This window comes from Equus caballus, chromosome 12 (assembly GCF_041296265.1).
Source record: "Equus caballus isolate H_3958 breed thoroughbred chromosome 12, TB-T2T, whole genome shotgun sequence".
Lineage (NCBI taxonomy): Eukaryota > Metazoa > Chordata > Mammalia > Perissodactyla > Equidae > Equus > Equus caballus.
In genome coordinates, this window is record NC_091695.1 from 47,352,406 (window position 1) to 47,363,617 (window position 11,212).

Here is an 11,212-nt window from a genome sequence, read left to right on the forward strand (position 1 = left end):
TCTCCCTCTGCTCCTCTTTGCTTTGTCCTGAGTCAAATGGTCAGATGGCCAGGAAGCTGCAAGCTGGGGCATCGGGACCCTGTGTAACTCACAACTGGAATTTCGCCTTCCTCTTCTGCCAAGAAACCCACACAAGTTCAGCTCTTTTGTCCTTTCCCGGGACATTGGAGAAGTTAATGCATGAACACCCAATAAAGGGAGCTCTTTGCGCCTCCATCGCACACAGGACTCTGACCCCCTGGCCCCTCGCCCTGGCCGACACCGGACTCCCATTTTGTCGTGTGACCACCGGCCTGCGGACCCCACGTGGCCAGGTGAGGATTTTAGCTTCACACCCAACAGGGCCACTCCGGTCTCCTCGGGCGGATCCGCCCTTGGCCCCGAACTCCTAAGCCGGCGTGGACCAAACTCACAGGAGGGCATGTGACTGTACGAAAGCCAGCCGACGCTGCCTCGGGGTGGTGGCCCCTGGCTTGGTGCTTCTCACTTCAGGCTGAGGGCCCTTCACTCAAAAGCTCACCGACACCAAACTCAAATTTCTGTTCATCCAGTTATTTTTAAAAATGGCCCAACAAGCAGATTTCTAGTCATTTAGAGCCTGTCAGCTTTATACACTCTGTGAAAGGTCCCCTCGCGGGGTCCCTGCTGGCACTGCCGCCCTCTCTTGCTCTCTTCTTCTCTCCCTCTCTCTGTCTCCATCTCCCTCCCCCGCCCTCTCTCCTGAGGACAAGTGACAAGTTTGATGCTTGAAGTCTTTCCCCTGAGGACATTTGCCTCCCTAGGGTTTCCTCACCATGACAGCAGCTCGGGTCGCAGGTCCCAGCACCCTGAGCAGAGCCACCTGAACTTCAGGGGCATTTTTCTCCTCCCCAAACAAGTGGGGTGGAGACCCACAGGATGCTCGCCGTCCCATTTCCTCGTAGGCTCTCAGGAACGCTGCCCTTCCCAGCAGTGAAGGGAGGCGGCCCGTGTGGCGAGGAGACCAACCTGAGGGGATCCAGGCCCTTCTGGGCAGCCCCAACCCACTCCTCTATCTCTTTCTCTCTCTCTCCCCCGACCATGTGATTGAAAGACCCCCACATGGCCAAGACACGTGGAGGAGGGAGCTGAGCCCCGAGCCTCCGCTTGGAGGACTCTCTCCCAAGAGCTTTATAAGCCATCGGTCTGTGGCATGAACAAGCAGATTGTCGCAGGTGCTGTCAGTTCCCACCTGCACAGCTTTGGCCCCTGGAGGCCCCCTGCAGACCCCAGGGTGGGGGACCTGGGAGGTCTGGGGAGCTAACGCCCTTCCAGAGGTGACGCTTGCTGATGAAGGACAGGAGTCAGAGCCACAGCTCGGGGACAGCTCTAAGGACAGTTCTTGGAGGTCTCTGGGGGATCTCTTTCCCTCCCTCCCCGTGTGCCCCTGGAGCCCTGTCTCGGAGACCTCCCTGTGCCTTCAGGGCTCATTTGTTACCCGGGTGGAGCTTGGGTTCTTCTGACTAACGCAGCGTCCAGGGAGCCCCGCGCGCCAGGCTGAGCATCCACGGAGGCTCCAGGCATGCCCGTCCCTGCCACATGCACTGCCTTCAGGATGTGCTCAAGCTGGGGCCTCGGGGATTAGGGGCAACTGTCGGGTCTGCTGCCCATCAAAATTAGGTGTGTCGGAGGGGACCGCGTCCCACTGGGCATGTGGAGTCCCATGGCCCCTCAGTGTTACACGGTCAAATACACAAGAAAGCAAGGATTTTTCTTTAATCAAAAAGAGAATAGTTATTTGAAGAAGGGATGGCCTTGCTCCAAGACCCTTGGCCCTCCACGACACTCCCCTCCGGGGTCTTTCTGGAGCCTGCCTGTGGCACCTCAGTCTGCCCCGGGGCCTCGGCACACACGCCTCCAGGGGCAGAGCTGCTCGGCCTGCTGGGGGGACCTCCCCACCTTGGCTGTCACTCAGGGCTGAGCCTCTAGGGTCTCCAGGAAGATGGGTCATAGCTGCACAGTGTAAGGTCGTGTGGGTCCCTTGATCGTTGGCATCTTTCTTCGTGGCAGTGGGTGTGAGGAATGCCACTTCTCCTGCATTTTGGAGAAGCCCAGAACATGCCGAGAGGTGACACCCTCCTGGGTTTCACCGAATTTATCTCCCGCTTTCTGGGAGGCGTGCCTCTTACCACGTACCCCGCTGCGTGTTGCCATCTCTCCAGGACCCACCGGCGCGATGTCCTCCATGTGCTGGCGGAGCGTGGTGCCCGTAGCGTGGTGTGAGCCAGTCCCTTCAGGCCAGCGGCAGAGCCAGGATCCCCAGGGCCTATTCTCTGTGTGGATGGAGACAGACTGGCTGGATCTCAGCTCCACTGCGGACGCCAGAGGCTGCGGTGACTTGCTCCAGAAGGGAGATCGCCCTGGGACAGTGGCTGCAGTTAGAGCCCCAAATGATTAGGCTTGTTGTCATTCTTTAAACCCAAACCAGACTCCACTGTCAGAACTGGAGGTCTTCATGGGCGGCGACAGCGGCCTCCGGCCTCTCCGTCCCTAGCGCCGGGCTTTTCCTACTATTGCCCAGAAGGATGCACCACCTTTCACGAGCTTCTTAGTGGGATGAGGGCCTGCAGGCGCCTTTGGTCCTTCTCTTGCTCGAGGTCCTGGAAGCCTGTGTGGCAGTTTGCTGGTCACTGAGGATCTTCATTCCAATATTTGGCTCAGTGACCGAAGGATAATTGCAGGATGGATGCAAAATCCACAGGAGGCCTTCCCTGAGGTGAGTTTGGTTTGAATTCCATTGTTCATCTGATTCCCACACCCCCCGGCTCTGACGGGTGTGTGGCCCGCTGCTCTTCGTCCCCACGAATCTGATGTCAACAGCGTCTGAACGACTCAAGCCCAGTTACTGCAGTGAAAGGCCACAGCTGTCTGGGGAAGCTGGGAAGACGATGTACGCAACTCCTTCGAGGGCATCCCGGCAGGTCCTCGTTCAGGAAAACCCAGCTTCCTTCGCTGTCCAGACGCTGAGAAAGGTGGGCCTTGAACGAGGGCTGGGTCTGCCGCATTTGCCTGTCTGCAGCTGCCCGGAGACAGGACGGATCTGGCTTCTGTGCCTTTGGTGGTGGGAATAAACCTCTGCATCCCACAAATACCATGCTCATCGGGGGCTTCCCCCGCAAGAACCATGGTGCTGAGAAGAAAGACGGTTGGTTACTGGAAAACCAAACAAAATATTTCCTCCATATGCCCTGGAAGCACTTGGTAAACAAACAAAGAGAGAACGGAACTGCTTACACACGAAAAATACTATTTTCAAAAGCCAATGGAACATAATGTTAAAATATGAAACCCAAAACCATCGTCACTAAAATAAGGACTACGTTGGAGATGCCCCTTGTCACCAGTGGTGCCGGTGGCGCTGGCCAGCACAGCAGGAAGAGAAAACAGGATAAGCCACGTACGAAGAATGCAGTGTTCCTCAGGTGGGGCAGCCAGGTGGCAGGGGCAGAGAGATGGGAACCACCGCCAGCCATTGGAGTTGCCAGCCTGCCCAGGTCCAAGGGATTTCCCAGGATGTGGGCCTTTCAGTGTGAAACCTGGAGAAGTCCTGGGCCAACTGGGACGAGCTGGTTGCCCTCCTGGCCGTGACTGACAGGCCCTTGCTGCCTCCTCTCCCTCCGGGCAGATGACCTCCTTTGTCCCTTTCCTCGGCATCTCTATGGCTGCTACTGGGTTTTCCATATCTGTGCGCTGGCTGCCAATATGTCCCCTTATGTGTGAACTCCCGTTTACATTATTTGCCCGTATTTCTACCAGTCTTTCTGTTTTTGTCTCTTTAATTTGAATTGAAAATACCCTTTGGCTCGTCAAGCTCATTATGGCGCTTCATCTTAATTGGAACATGTCAGCGTAAAGACATTCATAAACAAGGATGTCTGCCTCAGGGCTGTGTGTCCTGGAATCAGCGAGACAACACAAAACAAAAGGCCTGGAAATAAGATGATTTTCCACCAATAGGGTAATTGTTTGCCACACGATGATACGACTAAACTAGGGAATATCATGCAACGATTGAAAAGTGACATCTCCATATGTGACCTTAAAACCTTCCTGGTTTAGAATGGAAGAAAGATATCCATGTCTATGTCCACACCAGCACCGAAAGCTGGGTGCGAGTTTATACAAAAATGTGCTAATATTGACAACGCGTGGACTGGCATAGGAAGGACCTGGTGGCGGGGGGGTCTCACTTTTAACTTATTTGCCGCCACACTGTTTGTCTGGTAACAATGATCACATATTCCTTTTACCATTAAAGCAATTAACAAATTAAAGCTGAGTGGTCAGGATGCAGAACAACACGCCTATTGTCATCCTTTAGTTTAATTAAAAACAATTTTTAGAGGAATCAAAGTTTCTAACTTAATAAAGTCTTAAAAAGAAAGTAAAAGAGGGGCTGGCCCCGTGGCCGAGCGGTTGGGTTCGCGCGCTCTGCTGCAGGCGGCCCAGTGTTTCGTTGGTTCGAATCCTGGGCGCGGACACGACACTGCTCATCAGGCCACGCTGAGGCGGCGTCCCACATGCCACAACTAGAAGGACCCACAACAAAGAATATACAACTATGTACCGGGGGGCTTTGGGGAGAAAAAGGAAAAAATAAAATCTTAAAAAAAAAAAAAAAAGAAAGTAAAAGAAGTGCATTGATAAAGATAAAAGCATAAATTAAAGAAATAGAAAACAAAGGAAAAAACAGAAAACGTAACAGAACTGAAACCTGGTGTTTGGTCTTTGATGAAATCTCCACAAGTCTGATCAAGAAAGAAGAGCGGCCTTGTTCACGGGGCGGACGCCCGTGTGCCCCCGTCGGAAAACGGCCCTTTTCCATCTGGACGAAGACATTGTTTGCATGTGAAGTGACAGTGGGACAAGGTAAATGCACAAAAAACCCAAAACTCATAGCTTCACTTGATATTATCGGTGACACATGTGGCTAAAGTATGGAATGACCAGAAATAAATTAAACAAAAAAGGTACAGATCCACAGGCCATAAACTATAAAATTGGATTAGCTAATTTTATTTAACAATAAAATACATGAAAGAATGGAAAGACCCACCATAAACCCGTCCCAGGAGATGTGACATCACGGAGAGCCCGTCACCCCACACCCGCATGCACGTAATCCCACGGTCCCCGTGAACACACCATAGTCCACCAACCGGAGCCTGACTGCAGAGACTCCTGGCTTTTACTCCCAGTACAACACGAAGCCATTGAGGCTTCGAAGGGGGGCGGGATGACGGTGGTCTGTGTTTCTTGGAGACCACTGTCGCTGCTCTGTGATGACGCGACGTCAGAGCAAGAGAAGAATGGAAGTGATCGGCCAAGTTACGAGAATAAAGCTCTGAGCACGTTACAAACGATGGTAGCTGAGACTGGGACCGGAGCGGGGCGGTCAGCCACGATTTTGAGACATGGACGAATGTGAAACACTTTTCCGAGTGGCAATGACAGGACCTGTGGAGGGCGGGCTGTGGAGTTGGAGGAGCAGCGAGTCCCCAGCGTGACTGTCGGGTTTCCCACCAGGAGATGGCAGCACCAGCTCCTGCATGGGGAAGCGGGTGGTCAGTCCCCAATCACACGACATGTGTGCTGCTAAGGCTCCTGTGAGCTGATGGTCAATTACAAACATGTGCTGTCGGTGGCACAGCCACGGGCAGTGGGTTCACATTTGAGGTTTCTTGTTTACAGATGTCATATACAGGGAGGGTGGAGAGAGAGGTAAAGCGGAAAAGAAGAGGGGAGAAGAGAGAAGGCCATGAGAAACTTCAACGTCTAGTAGAGAAGGAGAAGCGGCCGAGGACCAACCAGAGGGCTGGGGGGGAAGCAGGACAAGGAGATCCTGGAAGTTGGCGGGGGGAGTCCATTAGACGGAGGAAGGGTGAGCTGTGAGGGCTGCTGTGGGTGGCGAGGAAGGTGAGAAGAGAAAAGTATCTTTTAGTGGTTTGGAAGATGCTGATTGCGGAGACATATGCTGAGCGAGAGATCACACCCTACTTAGAAGGTAACCAATCAGTCTGTTTCTGTTTCACGGATGCAAAACCCACACTCACCACTGCCCACATCCTCGAGCGGCAAGTGTAACCCAGATGGCTGCTGCTTCACCCTAAAAGGACTTTTCTGCAAGCCAGGGCTCCATCCACTCGAGGGTCAGAGACAAAGGGCCTATTACTCATGGCAAGCAACAGGAACATCAGCATATTTGCATGGGGTCCCTTTCCCCCTGAGGACCCAGCAGGGATGGGAGACACAATGACAATGGGCCCAGGTGACATTTGCACAGCCAGCAGTATTGTGGAAAACAGGAAACATTGTAGCAAACAGCAAACATTGTAGCAAGCAGGAGACAATGCAATAAACAGGAAACACCGTACTGAAGGACTCAGTGAGCAGCAAGCCAGCTCAGCTGCAGGGCCGTCACACCCTGGTGGCCTTCACACACTGGGTGGCCTGTGAGCAGCTCCAGAAAGGGCTCCATGGCGGGGGATGGTGGGGCCTGCAGTCTGGGCACACAGCAAGCACACGCACGGAGCTCGGGGCCCATGCTGACGGCCTCTCCCACACTGACCAATGCTGCGAGACAGAACGGAGGCAAAGCTGAGGGAGAAGATCCCGTGCTGCCAGCATCCTGGTCTCAGGCCTTTGCCGAACACCCAAGGTTTGCAAGGACACTGCTGCCCTGCAGATGGCAGGTGTGGGCGCTGGCCTGGTGTCACCACCGCCTCGTGCAAGGCAGGGCTCTGCGGCTGTCTCCCCTGTGGAATCTGGGATCACATCCATCTCACCATCCTGAGGATTCGTTTTCTTCTTCAAACCTTCCTCTGGGGTAAAGCCATTCCTTCTTGGCACCAATACCTTGGCATCACCAACAGCCTTGGGGGACAGGCCACTCACTTCCTTGTTCTGTTACAAGCCATTCTATCTTAGCTGAAATGAAAGGCTCCACAAGCAAATTCATTTTCTGTAGCACTGAAGCGGCTTCTAGCTCAGCCATGACAAGGAGGCCAGGGGGTCATCACGTCATTAAGCCGCAACGTGACCGTGCGAACCCCGTCTCTCCATCAGCATTAGTGGGGAGCATTTGTCGGCCCCAGTCGGTCTACACTTCAATGAGAAAAGACCCCCAACTTCCACTTCTGACCTTATACACTGAAGCACTGTTTGCATTTGTGACCCTGAACATGTGTCCCTTTGTCATCAAGAAAAACAAATGCAGGTGTCTAAAAATAACCCAAATTAAATTAATAGCCAAACAAACTCAGAGTGTGGTTAAAACACCTGTGCGATAGAATCACAAAGTTACTTACCATCAACATCGAGAGGACTCAAAGATTTAGCAAAACACCAAAACCCAAATAAAATGGACACAATAAAGTGTTAACCACATGGATGAAAAACGTTCAGGCAAATAGTTAAAAAGAAAGAAAGAAGGCTGAGGCGCCCTCCATCTGTCACGGTGGCGGGGCACGGAGATGTTATCAGTCGGGGCCCGGATGCAGACTGCTGAGCCAGGCTGCTACAGCGGATGCTGGAGACACTGCTGGAAGGAGCCTGGGAAGTGGACCCAGAGCCGGAAACTATCCCTGGGCTTGGAAACAGCAATTTCCCCAGCGAGAGTTGATCTCCAGAAGCACTAACAGCGTGATTTACAGAAGGGGTGCTGGTTAAAGATTTCCAGCGTTGGAATAGAAGAGGGGCAGCCTCACTCGGAGGATTTTTAAGCCGTTAAAATCCTGAGAGTAAAAAAGGTGAATGTCGTGAGAAACGCACACACATACCGCTCTCTTTGCATGGTCACACAGTTGTGCAAGGAGCAGTCAGGGTGTGCAGGAACACGGGAGGTCCTTCAAGAGAGTGCTAAGCATGGGTGTCTCTGGGTGGTGAGATTATGGTCCACTTTAACTTATGTCTCCTTTTATTCTACACGAAATAGCACCACTCTAGGTTTTTCAAAATCTAGTAATTATTTACAAAGAGGCAGTATATGACAGAAAACCCCCAGTAACAATGGCTTAAAGAAGACAGATTTTTAATACTCATTCACATTTTTAAAAGACTCTAGATGTAGAGATGATTGAGGCCAGTTATGAAGAAGCCAACATATAATCAGGTGTCCAAGCTCCCTCTGTCTTTCTGCTCCACAATCCTTGCAGATTTCCATGCATTATGGCTTAAGCTGGCTGCTGGAGCACCCACTATTTCATCAGTGTTCTAGAAAGCAGAAAAGAACACAAGAGAAATGACAACAGAGTGCTCTAACCCCTAAGTGTGTTCCTTTTAAGAAAGAGAGCTAAACATACAGTGACCATGTGACCAGCAATCCCACTCCTCGGTATCCACCCAGAGAACTGAAAGCAGAGGTGGGAGCAGGTCCTTGTGCTTCCACACTGATAGCCACATGCCTCACAACAGCCAAAAGGTGGGAACAACCCAAGTGTCTATCAACAGATGGGAAGATGCACAAGATGTGGTCCATCCACACAGTGGAATATTATGCAGCCACAAAAAAGGAAGGAAATCCTGACATGAACTACCACATGGATGAATCAGTGAAGACATGATGCTGAGTGAAATAAGCAAGCCACAAAAGGACAAATACTATGTGGTTCCACTCAGATGAGGTCCCCAGCGTCGTCAAATTCAAGAGACAGAAAGCAGGATGGTGAGTGCCAAGGGCTGGGGGAGAGGAAGTCAGTGTTTAACGGGGCCAGTTTCAGTTTGGGAAGATGGAAACTTCTGGAGATGGATGTTGGGGATGGCTGCACAACAATGTGAATGTACTTAATGTCCCCAAATGTACACTTTGAAATGACTAAACTGGCAAATGTTTTGTTCTATATACACAAGAAAAAAACAGAAAAGAAAGACAAGAAGGAAGGAAGCGCCTGCCTGCCGGGATGCTTGACGAACGTGGCTGTCCATGGCCAGCACGCAGGCGCGTGGCTGTGGCCGGCATGAGGGATCGGGGAGCACAGGAGGACCAGGGCAGGGTTCTGGGTCCTGTTGCTAAGGAGGGGAAGGACAGTGCAGCCTCGTCGTGTCTGGCCCCGGGTCACCCGTGAGAAGGCAGTGAGGTGCAGTGGGTTGGGGCCCTGAGGGCCCTGGCAGCACTGGAAGGAAGGAGGCAGGAGCCGCTCCACGTCCACCGTGGCTGGCTGCACTGAGGAGCCGATTCTTCTGGAAGCAGTTGGGAGCTAGTGAGGATACTCAGCGAAGGCGCAGAGGACTGAGTTTGCCTTGTGGGTTCACGGGGAAAAGACAGCTGCAGAGCCAGCACAGCAGCCGTGGGGGCCTGGGGTAGCCCCAGAAGAGCGGCGAGCAGTGGAATTAGAGGTGGGGTGTCACTGCCAAATAGGAGAGATGTGGACGACAGGGGCCCGCCTCATGTGCTGCCTTGATGGGACCTGGAGACTGAGCGGGGACGGTGCCCAAATGCCTGCAGGGCCTCTGAGCTGGACGCTCGTGTCAAGGCTGATGCCATTCACCAAATAGGTCATGTAGGGGACTCAGGCTCAGACTAGCCCTGTGAGGAGGGCGGTGCCATCCATCCAGCCACATCTGGGCCCAACGGCTGGCACTCAGAAGGAGCTGTGTGTCTGCAGCAGAGTTGGGATCATCCCCATGTGTCAGATACGGAGACCCAAGGATGTCACGTTGGACATCCTGGCCTTGGAGGGCTGAGCAGATGAGTAGGGACCCTGCAAGGAGAATGAGTGGTGGGGGGTGATGGTGGTTTTGGAGGTGACAGCAGGGCCACAGCCTCCAGGACAGCCACGGCCTCCAGAACAGCCACAGCAGCCCATGGTTCTGGCGGGTTGAAGAGCAATAGGTCAGAGAGACAGCTAGAGAGGGAGGGGTCAGGGCCCAGAGCCCTTGTGCTGGGAGCCCTCTTGTCCCTCTGTGGCTTGGCTACTCCAGGACCCCTGTCTGCAACCCCACCCAGCTCCACCTGTGCATTACTGACCCCCCAACAGGTCTCCTCCTTGGGGTCTGGGCGCCTGGTCCTCCGTGAAGTGGGGCTTCTCAGCATCTGTGTGCAGTCGCAGATCCAGGGCCCACTCTCAGCCTCTGCTTCCAGAACACACCAGAGTGCTCTGGCACCCTGGCCCCTGGGCCTGCAACCATTTGGGGGACAGAGAAGTCTCCTGCTCTATACTTAAGGAGCTCTTCCCCAGGCTGGGGGCCATTTGTTCCCCACCCAGGCGTCCCCAGACCCCCATCAGCACAGCCAGCCCAGACTCAGGCTGACCCCCGGGTGGCCAGGCCATGAGCTGATGCGTCCCCCAGACGGGGCTGTGTGGAGCTGGCGTGACTCGCGCGGTGTCGCAGCCCACCCCACAGGGACCTGAGTGAGCCCTGTGGAACGTTACAGCCAAACGAGAGGAGGGAGGGGGACAGATGTGCGGTCCTGTAAACAGTCTGATTTCTCAACGTAAACCAGATCCTGGCCCCGCACGTCAGGTAAACATCTGCATCGGAGCCGGGCCCCCCACCTCCACGGAGGCCCCGGGCCTGCATCGCCTACTCTGGGACACGTCAGGGGGACCGCCGAGACATTTGGTAATTAGGCAAAATTGGTCTTGCATTCCTGCTCTAAATCCCCAAGATCTCTGCAATTTTAGGTCTTCTCAAAAATGAAAACATTTGGTAATTAAATGACACTGGTGAGAAAAGCATAGAGTGCTCTCTCAACTGGAAAATACCAATTAAGGAAGGAATTCTCATTTCCACCCACCTTGGGCTGAGCCGGGAGCTTATCTTTGCTCTGAGGAATCTGCTGGGCTAAGGCCTGCGGAAGGGAGGAGGCAGGGGCTGCTCCCCGGAGCTCCTCTGAACCGTGGCCTGACCCCGAGGGGCCCCGGGCTGCTGCAGGGGGACGCAGAGGGGGCCGAGCCGAGCCTGGCTTTCTGACAGCGCGATTTGATTTGGGGGTGGGAGGCCCCAAGATTGCATCCAGCTGTGTGGCAGCACCAAGGACAGTGGCCTTGACAGTCAATGTCAGTGAGGACTTGAGCTTCCCTGCCAGCTGGCTGGGTCCCCCACTGTGGTCCTTCATTCCTGTGTGGACCTCGGCCCCTTTGTGGTGGGAGGGGGGATCTTGCCCACTCAGCCTGGTGTTGCCCCACTTTTGGGCCTGGGGAGCTGCCCCTCCACCCCTACCTCGCCCAGCTCAGCATCTGGTCCTGTTGCGTCC

General features: G+C 53.8%; 1 long non-coding RNA gene across 1 annotated transcript; it reads right to left on the reverse strand.

The window, feature by feature from the left end:
* Positions 1–8,030: 8,030 nt before the first annotated feature.
* Positions 8,031–10,886, reverse strand: LOC138916453 (uncharacterized). Its single transcript, XR_011423760.1, has 2 exons — positions 10,754–10,886; positions 8,031–8,229 (listed from the first exon to the last, which is right to left on the reverse strand). It is a non-coding gene; the product is annotated as an uncharacterized lncRNA (long non-coding RNA).
* Positions 10,887–11,212: the final 326 nt, after the last annotated feature.